The sequence below is a fragment of the Solea senegalensis genome, linkage group LG15, assembly GCF_019176455.1.
Source record: "Solea senegalensis isolate Sse05_10M linkage group LG15, IFAPA_SoseM_1, whole genome shotgun sequence".
NCBI classification, from domain to species: domain Eukaryota; kingdom Metazoa; phylum Chordata; class Actinopteri; order Pleuronectiformes; family Soleidae; genus Solea; species Solea senegalensis.
The window spans coordinates 3830808-3843573 of record NC_058035.1 but is presented as its reverse complement, the minus strand read 5'-3'; the positions used below and the strand labels follow the sequence as shown (position 1 = coordinate 3843573).

The 12766-nt window shown below is 40.4% G+C and overlaps 1 protein-coding gene across 1 annotated transcript in view; it reads left to right on the top strand.

The window, feature by feature from the left end:
• The first annotated feature begins 1269 nt into the window (after positions 1-1269).
• LOC122782231 (receptor-type tyrosine-protein phosphatase epsilon-like) overlaps positions 1270-12766 on the top strand; it is a 32667-nt gene continuing 21170 nt past the window's right edge. Inside the window, exons 1-2 of the mRNA XM_044046511.1 lie at positions 1270-1725; positions 10370-10616. The gene's annotated coding sequence lies outside the window, so the exon portion shown is untranslated. The remainder of the gene's footprint in view (positions 1726-10369; positions 10617-12766) is intronic.

Below are 12766 nucleotides of genomic sequence, written 5' to 3'. Positions count from 1 at the left end.
TTGGAGCTCCTGTTTGTAGGTTATCATGCGTTTGTGTTACTGGTCCCGCCCACGTGAGATCAAATTACACTGTATGTGCCCACATGAGAACTAAAATGAGTTTGACACCAGCCCATGTTCACACCAGTTGAGCAGATCCACCATATTACATCATCAGTGGCAGGTAATGCACAATATGAAGCCCATAGTCAAACTTGGCTTGTTTCCGAAGGAGTTAACCTCACATTTAATTGGATACTCTAAATTGAGGAGGGGGGGGGACATCTAATGTGCTCCTTGTGCCAGACCCAAGCCCGGATAAATGGGAGGGTTGCATCATGGAGGACATTCATAAAAAAAAAAATCTGGTTTTCAAAATCAATCCAGATTTGAGGGAGCAGCTGAAAGACAATGATGACCAATGCATGTTCTTTGTTTTACCATCCTTCCTCCTCCTTTCTCTCATCTCCAGGAAACCATCTTTTCAGGTTGTGAACTCGTTTACGTTCAGTGTGAACGCACCATCAGTTCCACACTGCTTTCCACAGTGATGACACATTTGCTTGCATTTATTGTTAAACTCATTCCTGTTTTTTTCCATTTCTTTGCACCATATTAAGTATGTTTATTATGACGCATAATGACACATACGTCGTGTCATTCCTTGTGCGGTCCTGTGGTCTGATTAAAGCCCAGAGGACAGAAAAGCACAAGTGTTGGTTTACACTGTGCTGAAATGTAATAATAATCAATATTGCCATGGAAATCCTGCTTACAGTAGGTAACACACATTATAGCTGAGCACCGGCAGCATTTAATTTCATATTTCTTCACAAATAGCAAAAACAAAAGGTCAAAAACGATGTTTAACATTACATTTCATGTGTCCTATGTGTATATCATTTATTTTTGTGACAGCAGGCATCTCCATCTAAGAGTAAAGTTTAAAAGAAGTTACACTTTTGCCCAGTTCTTATTTTACATTCAAAAATGTCCATATTGATTTTATGATGCCAGTGAACTTTAAACTAAAGCCACACTTTTTAACCTTTTTTCTTATCTGGAGTCCAAAACATGACTTTGTTCTGTAACATCACATGACGTAAACAAAACCCCACAGGGTTTGATGATAAGGTCAATGTGAGTTCTTCTAATGTAATCCTTTAGAGGAAACGGTGCAGGAATGTTGTAGTTAAAGCCCCTTTTTGTCTTAATGTATTGAACAAACGTCACACGCTGAAATGTCAAGCATGAAAATGGCCATGGGGGAAGAGGAAATACTGACTTATGTAAAAAGGGGGAGGAAAAACAAGAGGAAAGAGGGCCCTTTATGGAGCAGCAGTGCAGGAATGTGAAAGATGCTGAGTGTCCACCTGATCCACGGCTCTGCGCCCGAGGGAGGAGGGTCTCCAGTCTCACTCCACTCCACTCAGGCTGCCATCACACGGCTCAGCTCGGCTCGGCACAGGAACAGGCAGCAGTCAGAGGAGGGACATCCACAGGGAGCGCGGCGGGAGACGGACATGTTTGTTTGTCTGTCTGTGTGCACGGGAGCCGTTTCCTCAAAGCTCCGATGAGTCGTCGGCTTCCCGCGTTCTGTTATTCTCACAAGGAAGCGAGGAGCAGACGCGACGCGCAGGGAAAACACACGCCAGCATCGCCGTCGTCATCTTCATCATCATCAGCTGCTGCCGCTGCTGCTGCTGCTGCTGCGCCGTGTGAGGCGAGGTCATCGCGCAAAACACGGTAAGATGCGTAAAAAATGAATAAAAGCCAAAAAATAGCAGGTGCACTACGTTACCCTCTGCGCTGTTTATGCGTAAACATCGACTGTTTGTGCCGATGATTGAAACACTGTGGGATGTAAAGGCTCTGTACATGAAACCGACTGCATTTAAACACAAATAAGATGCTTTTATTTGTTACTTCAGGCCACAGAGTGATGGAGATTTAACCATGGTCCCTATTCTGTCCACGCATGCACTACCGTCAATGTGGGTTAGTGGAGCAAATCCACGCACCCTGCGACCACCGGGATGCTGCATGGGATTGTTTCCCCTTGAATAATGAATATGCATTTGTGTAGATTCACTGTGGAAACGTGTGAGAAATGGATGGCGTTGCATTTTGCTACAAGGATGCTGGATATTATGCAGCATCAGCATCAGCAGCAGCATCATCATCAGCAGCAGCATCCTGACTGCTTTAGATGGAAAACGCTGCACGTAGTAAGAAGCATGTAGTAGACAGGCCTGTGGGCTGAATACTTAACAACCATGCTGGATGCCATAGTGATGCTTACACAGCGTCCGTGTGTTTTTAATGTTTTATCACTTCAGAGTGACAGATTGTGTGATTTATCTTTTTCCAAGATTAAAAAAAAAAACCTTCCTTTTGCTCAGATTTGATATTCTATATTAATGGCTGACACATGATGCAAGTGAACAACATAAACACAGACATTTATATAGATATTTGTGTGATTTGAAAGGGATGTTTCAGGGTTTTTTGAAGCATTTCCACAAGTTTGATGGTAAACCCGTTGCTTGGGTGTGAAGCAAAGAGCGAAGTTAATAGCATGACATTATTCCAGCGTGACAGGCCTTGAATCCCCTCTCTAGTATAATGCACGGAATATTTAAAAATGGTCCATTTTCTGTTTTTCCCCCCAGTCCATTCCCATGTGGAAGTGACAATTCTGTCAGCCTCCATGTTGGAGCTAGAGACACATAGGTACCCCCAAATGAAGTGTGCTATACTGCATGATACAGACAGATTTAAAGCATTAAACAAAAGACTGTTTTGATATCTGATCACTCTCCCACACCAGAGTCCATGAATAAAATCAGCGTTTTCAGCTCTTGTGGATGCAGGAACTGCTTGGTTTCTGCTGCTTCATCTTAACTTTGTGCCATCCAAAAGTGCTTTTCAAACACTAAAGTCACAAAACCACACATTTGAACTTTGGGATGGAGGCAGCAGTGGTTCAGCAACTCCTAAATGCTGTGATTTAAAATCACTGATTTTCTCCAAGGACTTTGGTGCATCAGAGTGAGTGGTTTGGAAAAAAAACCCCAAAACAACAACCTCAGTGTCTAATGCTGTGTGGGGGGGAAAAAATGTGAGCGGCTCATGTGCAGTATGTTCATACATGAATTATAAATGTCCCTCATTCACAAAAACTTCACCTTCAATCCCTGCTCTGATTAAATATCCTCCCCCCCCCCAAAAAGAGCTGCTGTTAATTTTAGAAGTATCTCACATAACTTGTGTGTGTGATCTGAATATTGTGCTTCATAACCTACATCTTTTTCCCCCCCCCGCTGGGAATACGTGTGCTATAGTTAGACAAAAATTAATTTCCTGATGATGACTTTTCAATATCCTAGGGTGGGAATGATGGAGATTATTTTAAATGCATGCACACTGGCCCTGCTTTTTCTTTATTTCAACTGCTTTAGCGTCAACGTCGGCCACTGTGTACGTTTACATGCAGGAGTTTTTGTGTCTGTTTGACGTGACAACAGCCTGTGAGGAGAGACGCGAGTCACTGAGTCCACAACAACTGATTAAACTCTGGTATTGTTTGCTTAGAATGACGTCCATCTGCTCGAGGGATAATTCCTAGGTTGCCACCGATGATGGACGATGATGATGGTCGTAAAAACCTCACTCGGTACCTCAAATATGACACTGGTGATGAACAGAGCGAGAAAATAATCAACTTAAATCCCGTCGTTATATGGGAGCCAACTTCAGTCCAGAGACGTTCAAGTCTGAAATGAGTTGGCGAAGTGATTCTTTTTTATCGAATTCTGATTTATGCTTAAACAGTTTATTATCTTGATTACACTCTGTATTTATGGCCGACTCGTCTACTCTTGTGTTGCACTTTCTACTGCTTTTCTTTGAAATATATGGTCGTGACTGGGTGGATAAAGGTTACATTTAATCCCACACACACACACACACACACACGCTGACTTGTGTGTCAGTTATTTGGTGAAACAGTTAGAGGAGAAAGAGCTCATAAAACACTTGATTGGACTGCACTCTGGCTGTCTCGATGATGATAAAGCATGTTGGGTAATAATGACTTTGTTACTTCACTACAGTATATGGTGCTGGATTTAGGCCAAGGAGCTCTGCTCTTCAGTCTCAACATCCACGTCTTGCAATAAAGAAGCGCCCGGCGTAATGTCACGGCCCAATTTTAATTTAATTTGAAAAGTGTCTCATCCTCTGACTCTCCTGCGCGCCGTATATCATTAACCCACAGCAAACTGCATTAGAGATGTGCATGAATTAGTGACATCTAATGGCGAGACTGCAGATTGTAACAAATGGAAGCACTCATCAGATCATCAGGTAGTTATGGTGACATTCACATACTGGAAAGGATGTTGTTTGTGTAGTAAATGTTATCTTACTTGGACAAAATGCCTCGATAAGGCCTTAAGGTGCTTAATCTAAAAACTGCGAAAACCTCCCATATTTTAATTTAAAGCAATCATACACTTAAACAAACATACTTATGGGTAGGTGAATATCAACAAAGTCAAAAATCACGGGATCAGATATTGGAAAAATATTTGCAAAAGTGTATATATATATATATATATATATATATATATATATATAGATATATATATATATATATAGATATATATATATATATATATAGATGTGTATATGTGTATATATAACATTCTCTAAAGGTTGTGACAAAGTAATGGTCTGGGAACCAAATGTGCAACCAAAAACTAACATTCGGGCTAATGTTAGGAAAGCTTTCCACAGGAGAACCTCGGGAAGGAACCTTCAGGGAACATTCCCTCAACCAAAAGGTAACGTTCCCAGAACGTTCCATTAGCTGGGATGTCACTTAAGTGCTCCACTAAGTACCGTCTGTAAAGAGAGACGTGCTTCTTTGGTGTCACGTCACAAGAATGTGAGTTACTGTAGGAATGCCACGCTGGAGTGATCATGTCAGCTATTTGGAAGAAGAAGAAAGGAGCAAAACTGATGAGTGTAATTTGGTACAGAGTCTTTATCAGTATGTGGACTTACTGCTGTATCGGTGAAAAAAATGTTGCCGAGTCATCCCTACTTATGCGACATATATTACATTTCTTCCAGTGAACCCTCCTTAACCCTTCCAAATTACGCAGTGGACCGGTAAAGCCTTATTATAGGAGGGTTTCTGTTATGTGCTTCACAGTATATACCACATACAGTCTATACTAGACTCTAGTGACTGAAGCAAACTTGTTATCACTGGCTGAGCGCCACAGAATGTGCTATAATTGTGCCGCTTATTAACTCGTGTCCCTCGTTTCACCTACACTCTGGCCCAGAAGTGTCATTTTCAGAGTCCTCCAAACTTGAGACGAGCAATTACTCTACTCATCTCCTAATGTAAGGACATAAAAATAAGATTTCTCAGCTGTTTCCCTTCGGCAGTAATTTCCCAGCACTGACGCCTCAGAGTGAGGCTCCACTGCGGTCAGTCAGTTCAGTTTCCTGGACTGGAGTGAAGATGAAGGTTTATGAAGTCTCTAACTGGCTTCTGCCTTTTGTTGTGCTTCTTGTCCGGGCAGTTCCTCAGCATCCAGCTGCACAGGCTGAATTAAATGTACAAACTCAGATGCTCGCCATAGTCTGTGCAAGTGTTCACTTGCATCTTCTGAGCCGACTGTCAAAATACAGCCTCAGCGTTTTCTTTTTTCTTTTTACAACACGGCACACTGACGGTTTCTGGAGACCTGCTTTTCTCTCATTAGACGTGTTTCATCATCTCAGGAAACCAAGTGACAGTGAGGAGTGAAAGTCATCAATGTTGGATGAACGTGTCAGGAAGGCAGCGTGTGAAAGAGTTACATAACTCTGAATGTTTTTGCAAAAGCACCAATACAGTGAATACTACTGCTAACACTATTACCACTACTATGATTTATGCTTGTACTACCAGTACTCCTCTGTTTCTACTACTACTTCTCATTCTAATACTACTAATACTTCCACTTCTTCTGCTTCCTCTACTTCTACCACTACTACTTATTCAACTACTACAGTACTTCTAATACTAAGATTACTACCACTACTAAAACTTCTTATACTGCTAATACTACTATTACTTCTCCTTCTTGTTCTATTACTACTTCTGCTTTTACTTCTACTACTACTACTACCATAGATTTTTTATTTAATTAATTAAATGTTTTTTTAAAAGTATTTTGAAATACTACTACTTCTGCTTTTACTTCTACTACTTCTGCTTCAACTACTACTACTTATACTACTATGATTTATGACCACTACCTGTACTCCTTCCTATGTTACTTCTACCACTACTACTACTATAAAGTAGTAATTTTGTTACTACTTCTACTATACAACTACAACTACTTCTGCTTCTAACTCTTCAATTAATACTACTACATCTACTCAGATGTGTAAAGTACTAGAGTAAAAGTACTACTACTTAGTCTTCCAATTCTACTTCTTATACTTCAACTAATTCTGCTCCAATTTATACTGTGCATACTTCTACCTCTATTACTACACTGCTTTTACCAGTTCTTCTTCTACTGGTAATAATAATAATAATAATAATAAAAACAGTAATATTAATAATAAGTAAAGTTAAAATCAATACACATGGCTGTGTTCAGCTGCAGGACGGTTGCCTCTTTTGTTCTGAATTCATGATTAAACCACAGAGCGCCGGGTGATGACTGTGCTCCCGTCCAACTTTAATGACCTGCATGTTTCTCCTCTTAGTCAATGGGCACAGAAGTGGCACAGAAAGGAGGTGCCTGTGCCTGCAGCGCCGCGTCTCCTCCCTCTCCTCCGGATTGAATGCAACGCGCTGAAAGGAGAACAATCCTCCCTGTGAAAAGATATGATGGTTTCGTAAAAAAAAGTCTCTCACAGGACCTTTAGAGCAAGTGAACTGCGGTATAAATAAATTAGCATATTTTATACATTTTTTATACACATTATCATTTAGCTCAGGCTTTTTAACATTAATAGTAATATATTATCTCTGCCAGAAGTCTAGCCAAGCATATTATTACTTCAGTACGGCACATTACCCATTTTATCTATTATTAATATCTTTGTGCCAGGGCCTTGGTAACTAGAATTTTCTTAAAACCCACAACTTTACTTTTTTAAATAAGAGCCACAGCGGGGGAAGATGGCGGATGAATTCACCTGGGAACCGCAGACACGCTCAGATTCATGAGAGCTCTGCTGGCTAATATTACCATTTCTGCCTGGTTACTATGTGATTCGTCTTTGATTGACAGATTCAGTAACAGGATTATGTTTGTTGGCCAAGGCAAAGGTCACGTGACATGAGTAATGAGGGGATTTTTTTTCCCCAGTAGTTGCTTTTAACCTGACCCCCTCATGTCAGCTCTACATTTATTACATTTACCTGTATGGAATAAATGCACTGGAGCTAAAGCTTTGACGTCTTGCTGCTTAAATTTGCTGACATTTGAGAGACATTTGTGAAAAGGTGCACTTTATTTTTCAAATGTTGCTTATCAATGAATGAATGGCTGCACAATCAAAACAATCAAAAAATGATTTTATGAAGGAAACAAATCACTCCTCAGCAGTGGATAATGTGGGTAAATATCTAGTAAATGTGAAATGAATGGACTTTACTGAAAGCAAATCAGAAATTATTAGAGAAAGAGATGTTTAAAATATACTTATTTTATTTTATTTTATTAATCGAGGTTATTCTACTCTTATTTACCTTTTATTGGTTCTGGTGCTACACCATTTATTTTATTAATGAGGGTTCTTTCAGTGACATACTGTAGCTTGATATAAAAACACCAACTTCCAGATTGTGTTTAGTTTGCTGCGTTCACTGTTGTCCCGTTTGACCTACACTATGTCATTTTCATTTCTAAGAATGGAACCACTGTGACTTGTGTCTCAGAAGTCCTTTATGGCCATTGGAGCACATTTTTAATGCTTCATTTAAAAGGATCGTTTGACCAGGTTTACGGTTCTCAGTGCCTTTTTTTTTAATGGCAAACATGTTTTTGTTCGAATTCCAAAAGACTTCGTCAAAGTTTGGAAAGCAGAGCCCTGACTCATATGTCGCTCGTTCATTTTCCTCAGCACAGCTCAGTGACCGGACGCTCGTCCAGCTCGTCCAGCTCGTCCAGCTCGTCCAGCTGGGTCCGGTTAACAATATGTCTTTGTGTCTCACACCTGTGGGCGGTGGGAGTCTGAGCGGAGGGCGAAAAGAGCCAGGCTTTTCTTTCTCAGACTCAAACTTGGGTGACAGGATAACGTCACAGTCACGTCTTTGTGCGAACAGTGAAGAAATGAATTCCGGTGTAGTTTTACAGCACGTGTCCGTGTCACATTCATGAACACGTTCGCTTTAATTAGAAAACACTGCTCTGGTGTTCACTGTTGTAACATTTAAACGGACTGTTATTATAATGTTATTAGAAGAAAGCGGTGAAATTGTACAAACTCATGTCAACAAGAGGAGATTGCGCATGTTTTTTTTTTAATTTGAAGCAAATTACTGTTGCGCGGCTGGAGATAAATAGCTTGTTAATGTTTTTGCTTTGCAAGAGTGACTTCTAGGAGCTTGTTGCAGAGGGGAGAACTAATCAGTAAACAAACATCGGGCGTGTGCAGCTAAAGATGGCGGCACGTGCCCCCGCATGCACTCACTGTCGGGGTAATTAAATGCAGCACAGACACAAAACTCCCTCTCATTCCACTTCGCTGCTCTGAATTCATCTCAAGTAGGGCTGCACAGTTTGAGGAAAACATTGTTGAATATTGAGATTCATAATTGATCGATCAGTGTCCCCCAAAACTGGCAATGATGATGTTCTCAAACGTCTTGTTTTGGATTCAGATTGAATGATTTAAAGTTAAAGTTAGTTTTTATTAATCCCCTTAGGGAAAGTATTCCTCTGCATTTTGACCCATCCTAGAATTAGGAGCAGTGGGCTGCCACACTGAGTGGCGCCCGGGGAGCATTGGGTACCTTGCTCAGGGGTACCCCAGCCCTTTTTTTTGGCCGGGTGGGGATTTGAACCGGCTTGAACCTTCTGGTTACAAGTCAAGTCAACTTGTCTGTGTCACATGGTGCAAAGAAACCGGAAAATATTCACATTTGAGAAGCGGGAAAATCAGAACGCTTGTTTTAACGCTTACAAAAACACACAAACTGAACCTGATTATCGATAATCGTTTCAGCCCTAATTAAAATAATGGTAGGACTTGCAATAATTAAACAAATACAGTGTTCTCTGACTTGTTTGTAAGTTTTTGACATTGGGAGTTTTCCGATTAGGTTATTTTACTTTATTGTTGATGGCTGAAGAAGAAGAGTAAACAGTAATTCCTCGTACATTGTTTGTAACCGTAACATATGTGAAAATACAGTGAGTGACCCATTCAGACACGGACAAAGAAAGAAATGCATTGTTTTCATTTATTTACTTCACTGAGTTTTCTGCTACGCTGAACCAAAAACAACACTTTTTACTTGAATTGTTTAAGATAAAGAAGTAAAAAACACAATGTTCCACGTGTGTAGGAGAAGAATTCTGCTGAGTCATTCTTACCATGACTCAGTTACAGTGTTGTTGCTGCTTGTTATTGACTCTTTCACAGCGTGTGCGTAATCTGTCAATGAGAGTTACCTCTCTGAAGCAAACCACAAACGTTATGCTGAGCAGCCACAATGTGACTGTGACTGTACAGCTCAGGTCTCTCTGCAGCTGGTAGTTGGTGGTGATCAAACACTGGTGCGTGTAATCAGCCAGTCCCAGAGGGAACGAGGTAAAACAAGGACAGGAATGATGGATTATGACAGTTTGTACATGTTATGTAGGGTTTTTCAGTTGGTTTTTGTGTTTCTGATCCAGTGGTTTTGACCATGATTGGGCCTTTACTTATGCTTAGAATCATATTGGCTCATATCGGCAGGCGTCGGCCAACAAATCGAGCATAAGGATCAATTCACATCGCATCCTGCTGCTGAAAGCAAAGAAGATATAATGAAATATTTAAAATACGCTTGTCGTGATTCGATGATAGGAGTTTTTTTTCCTCATACATTTTTTATCAGATTCCACTGTGTTTCATTTTAATACAGATTCTTTAAAAATAAATTGTATTATTCACTGATTTATTTAGATATGTATGTGGTGCCAGGGTGTAATTGCATCGTACTTTTAATGCACATAAAACAAACTTGAAACCTTAAAATCTTTGTGACATGTGCTCATCTGTATGTATATTTAAAGAAATATCTTCCCTTGTTCATTATGAACAACGTAAGGTGTCGAGAAGCTTTGTAATATCTACCTTTTTTGCTTTATTTCTGCAGATTCTTCTGATCCACTGAGCCTCGATCTCAATCTCAATCTCTGCCGAGCCTGACAAAATAGCACCTCAGTCATTTGCCATTTATCTTTCCATCCTGTGCTATTGTCGATTCCTTTAAAGAGGATGTGAGGAGGAGAATGACTGAGGAGAGAAAACCCCAGTAAATCCAACCAGAACATCGGGATCAGGCGGTTGCTATGGACAGACGGGTCAACTGATACCAGACACTCCTGGCTCCACTCGTGAATGTAAGTCTGTTTTTCATGAATTTAAATGGATCAGCTGCGTTAATGGGAATAATCCAAATCACTTCCTCCGATCGATTCTTTTCCTCTTAGCCGTGCAGCTCATGGTAAACGCGGTGGAGGCGATAAGCGACAGTGTTTTTGTGCGATGTGTGTTTTTTTTTTTGACAGGAAACATATGACGTTCCGTACGATCTCGTACAAGTGTCGCGTTGAAAGACACCCTTGTCACGAAAGCCTCGGCGTTTGTAAATACAGTTGTGCAGCGACTTGGCAGACGGCACAGCTTCATCCCTTTGACTGCCTCTGTGTAGCAAGGATGTCTTCCATTACGGCTGTTATCTCTGAACCCAGAATCTTGACATTCATCTCTTCCTGCTCCTCTCCTCCCATATCCTCCCTCTCATCTCTCGTCTCGGCCTCACACTGTACTGACATGTGTTTGTGCCTTCCTTCCATTCTCTGCCTCGGCTCTTGTCAGTGGAAGTGGTGGCGCTTTATGTTATTTTCCTTTTTTGTCTTGTTCCTTCTCTCTGTGGAAACAAACACACCAAAAAAAAGAAAAAAAACCTTTTATCTTTCTCTTGTCAAGATCTGTCTTTTGCCAAGGCACAAATCTGGATCAGTCTTTGAAGCTGAATCGATCTTTAAAGAATCTGAGACAGGATGTGATACCTTTTTATCTTTTTGATGTACTGTCTGTTTTATATCTATTTATAATTTAAACACAACATCCTTATCTTTATTATAAAGCAGAATTCAATCTTATAGGACAAATGTTATCCATATTATTAACATTACTCTTTGTAGAGGTGTTATTTCTGTTACTCAGAGGTAGAAATCATTTGAATGCACAGTGTCACTGATGGAACGTGCTGAATAATTTAGAAACCAGGCTTTTAGCGGGGAGTCTGAGGCGCTCCAATTTGTTTACATGCCATATGTCATGTTAAAACAGCTATTGTAAGTAATGGAAAACATGTGGGCTGTGGTTTAGTGGGTTTGCATTGTTTTGGTTTCTTGGTGCGCCGCTTGGTTCCGTCAACAACCTCAACAAAGTCACAGGGCCGTTTCTATGTCCGCCCCCCCCGTGTGTGGGTTTTCTCTGGGAATGTACTCGGGTGTCCTTCCACGATCCAAACACGTACAGAGTGGAGATGTTGAAGTGAACGTAGGGTGTGAATCGTTGCTTGGACTCTGTATGTTGGCTCAGTGATGGACTAGGATCCGGTCCAGGGTTTTTACCTCTTGCCAAATGTCACAGGATTAATGTTATAGATGATGGATGATTGCAGATGTGCTAAACATGGCAAGCATTATACTAGGGATGACTCAATATCTCTTTTTTCCTTGTCCAATAGCTCAAAATTCTCCTTCCACAACAAATTTCTCTTGTTTTTCAATATCCGATAGAATTGTACCAACATTGATACTAAATATTACCTCAGATAACCTCCATTACATCTCCCTCTCTGCCTTTTACATGTAAGATGATCTTCAGTATACATGTTTGTTTCTCTGTTTGAGCGTCAATTGATTTTGATGACATCTTCTGGATGGCAGCCAGAGGAGGAAGTGATTATTAGATTGTGGTGGTGACCTAGATATGGCTGCTCACTTGAGTGTATTAACACTGGGAAGCCTATAGCCTTGGCAGCGCTCTGCGCTCTCTAAGTGCTTCCTTTTTGCTTTTTACGTATTTTTCTCTGGTTTACAGATTTTAAGACTTCCTATAAAAAACCATAATGGCTGCCAGCTGGTTCCCATTGACACCCCTCTGTGTTGCCTCTATAAAGTTGTAAACATGTTGTCATTCATGTCATATATACATATTTTCTCCATACGCCTTTGAAAAAAAACTAGATTTATATGAGTCTTGCAGAGTAGTAAACTACTTGTGAGGTTTTGCAGCTATAAAATAGATGAGCGACTCATATTTGCCTGGAGTTTATTATGTTGTATTAAAACAGTGCACTGTTCATGTCATGCTAACACAACACTCCGTTAGCTTCATGCTAACAACACAAGCTAAGTGCAGAGTCTACAGAGTTGTCCTTCTATAACCTAACATTACTGAAGTAAAATCACTTCAGGGGTGAAAATAAATCACATTTTATCTCCGTAAATAACATTTAAGTCCAAAACGCTCCTGT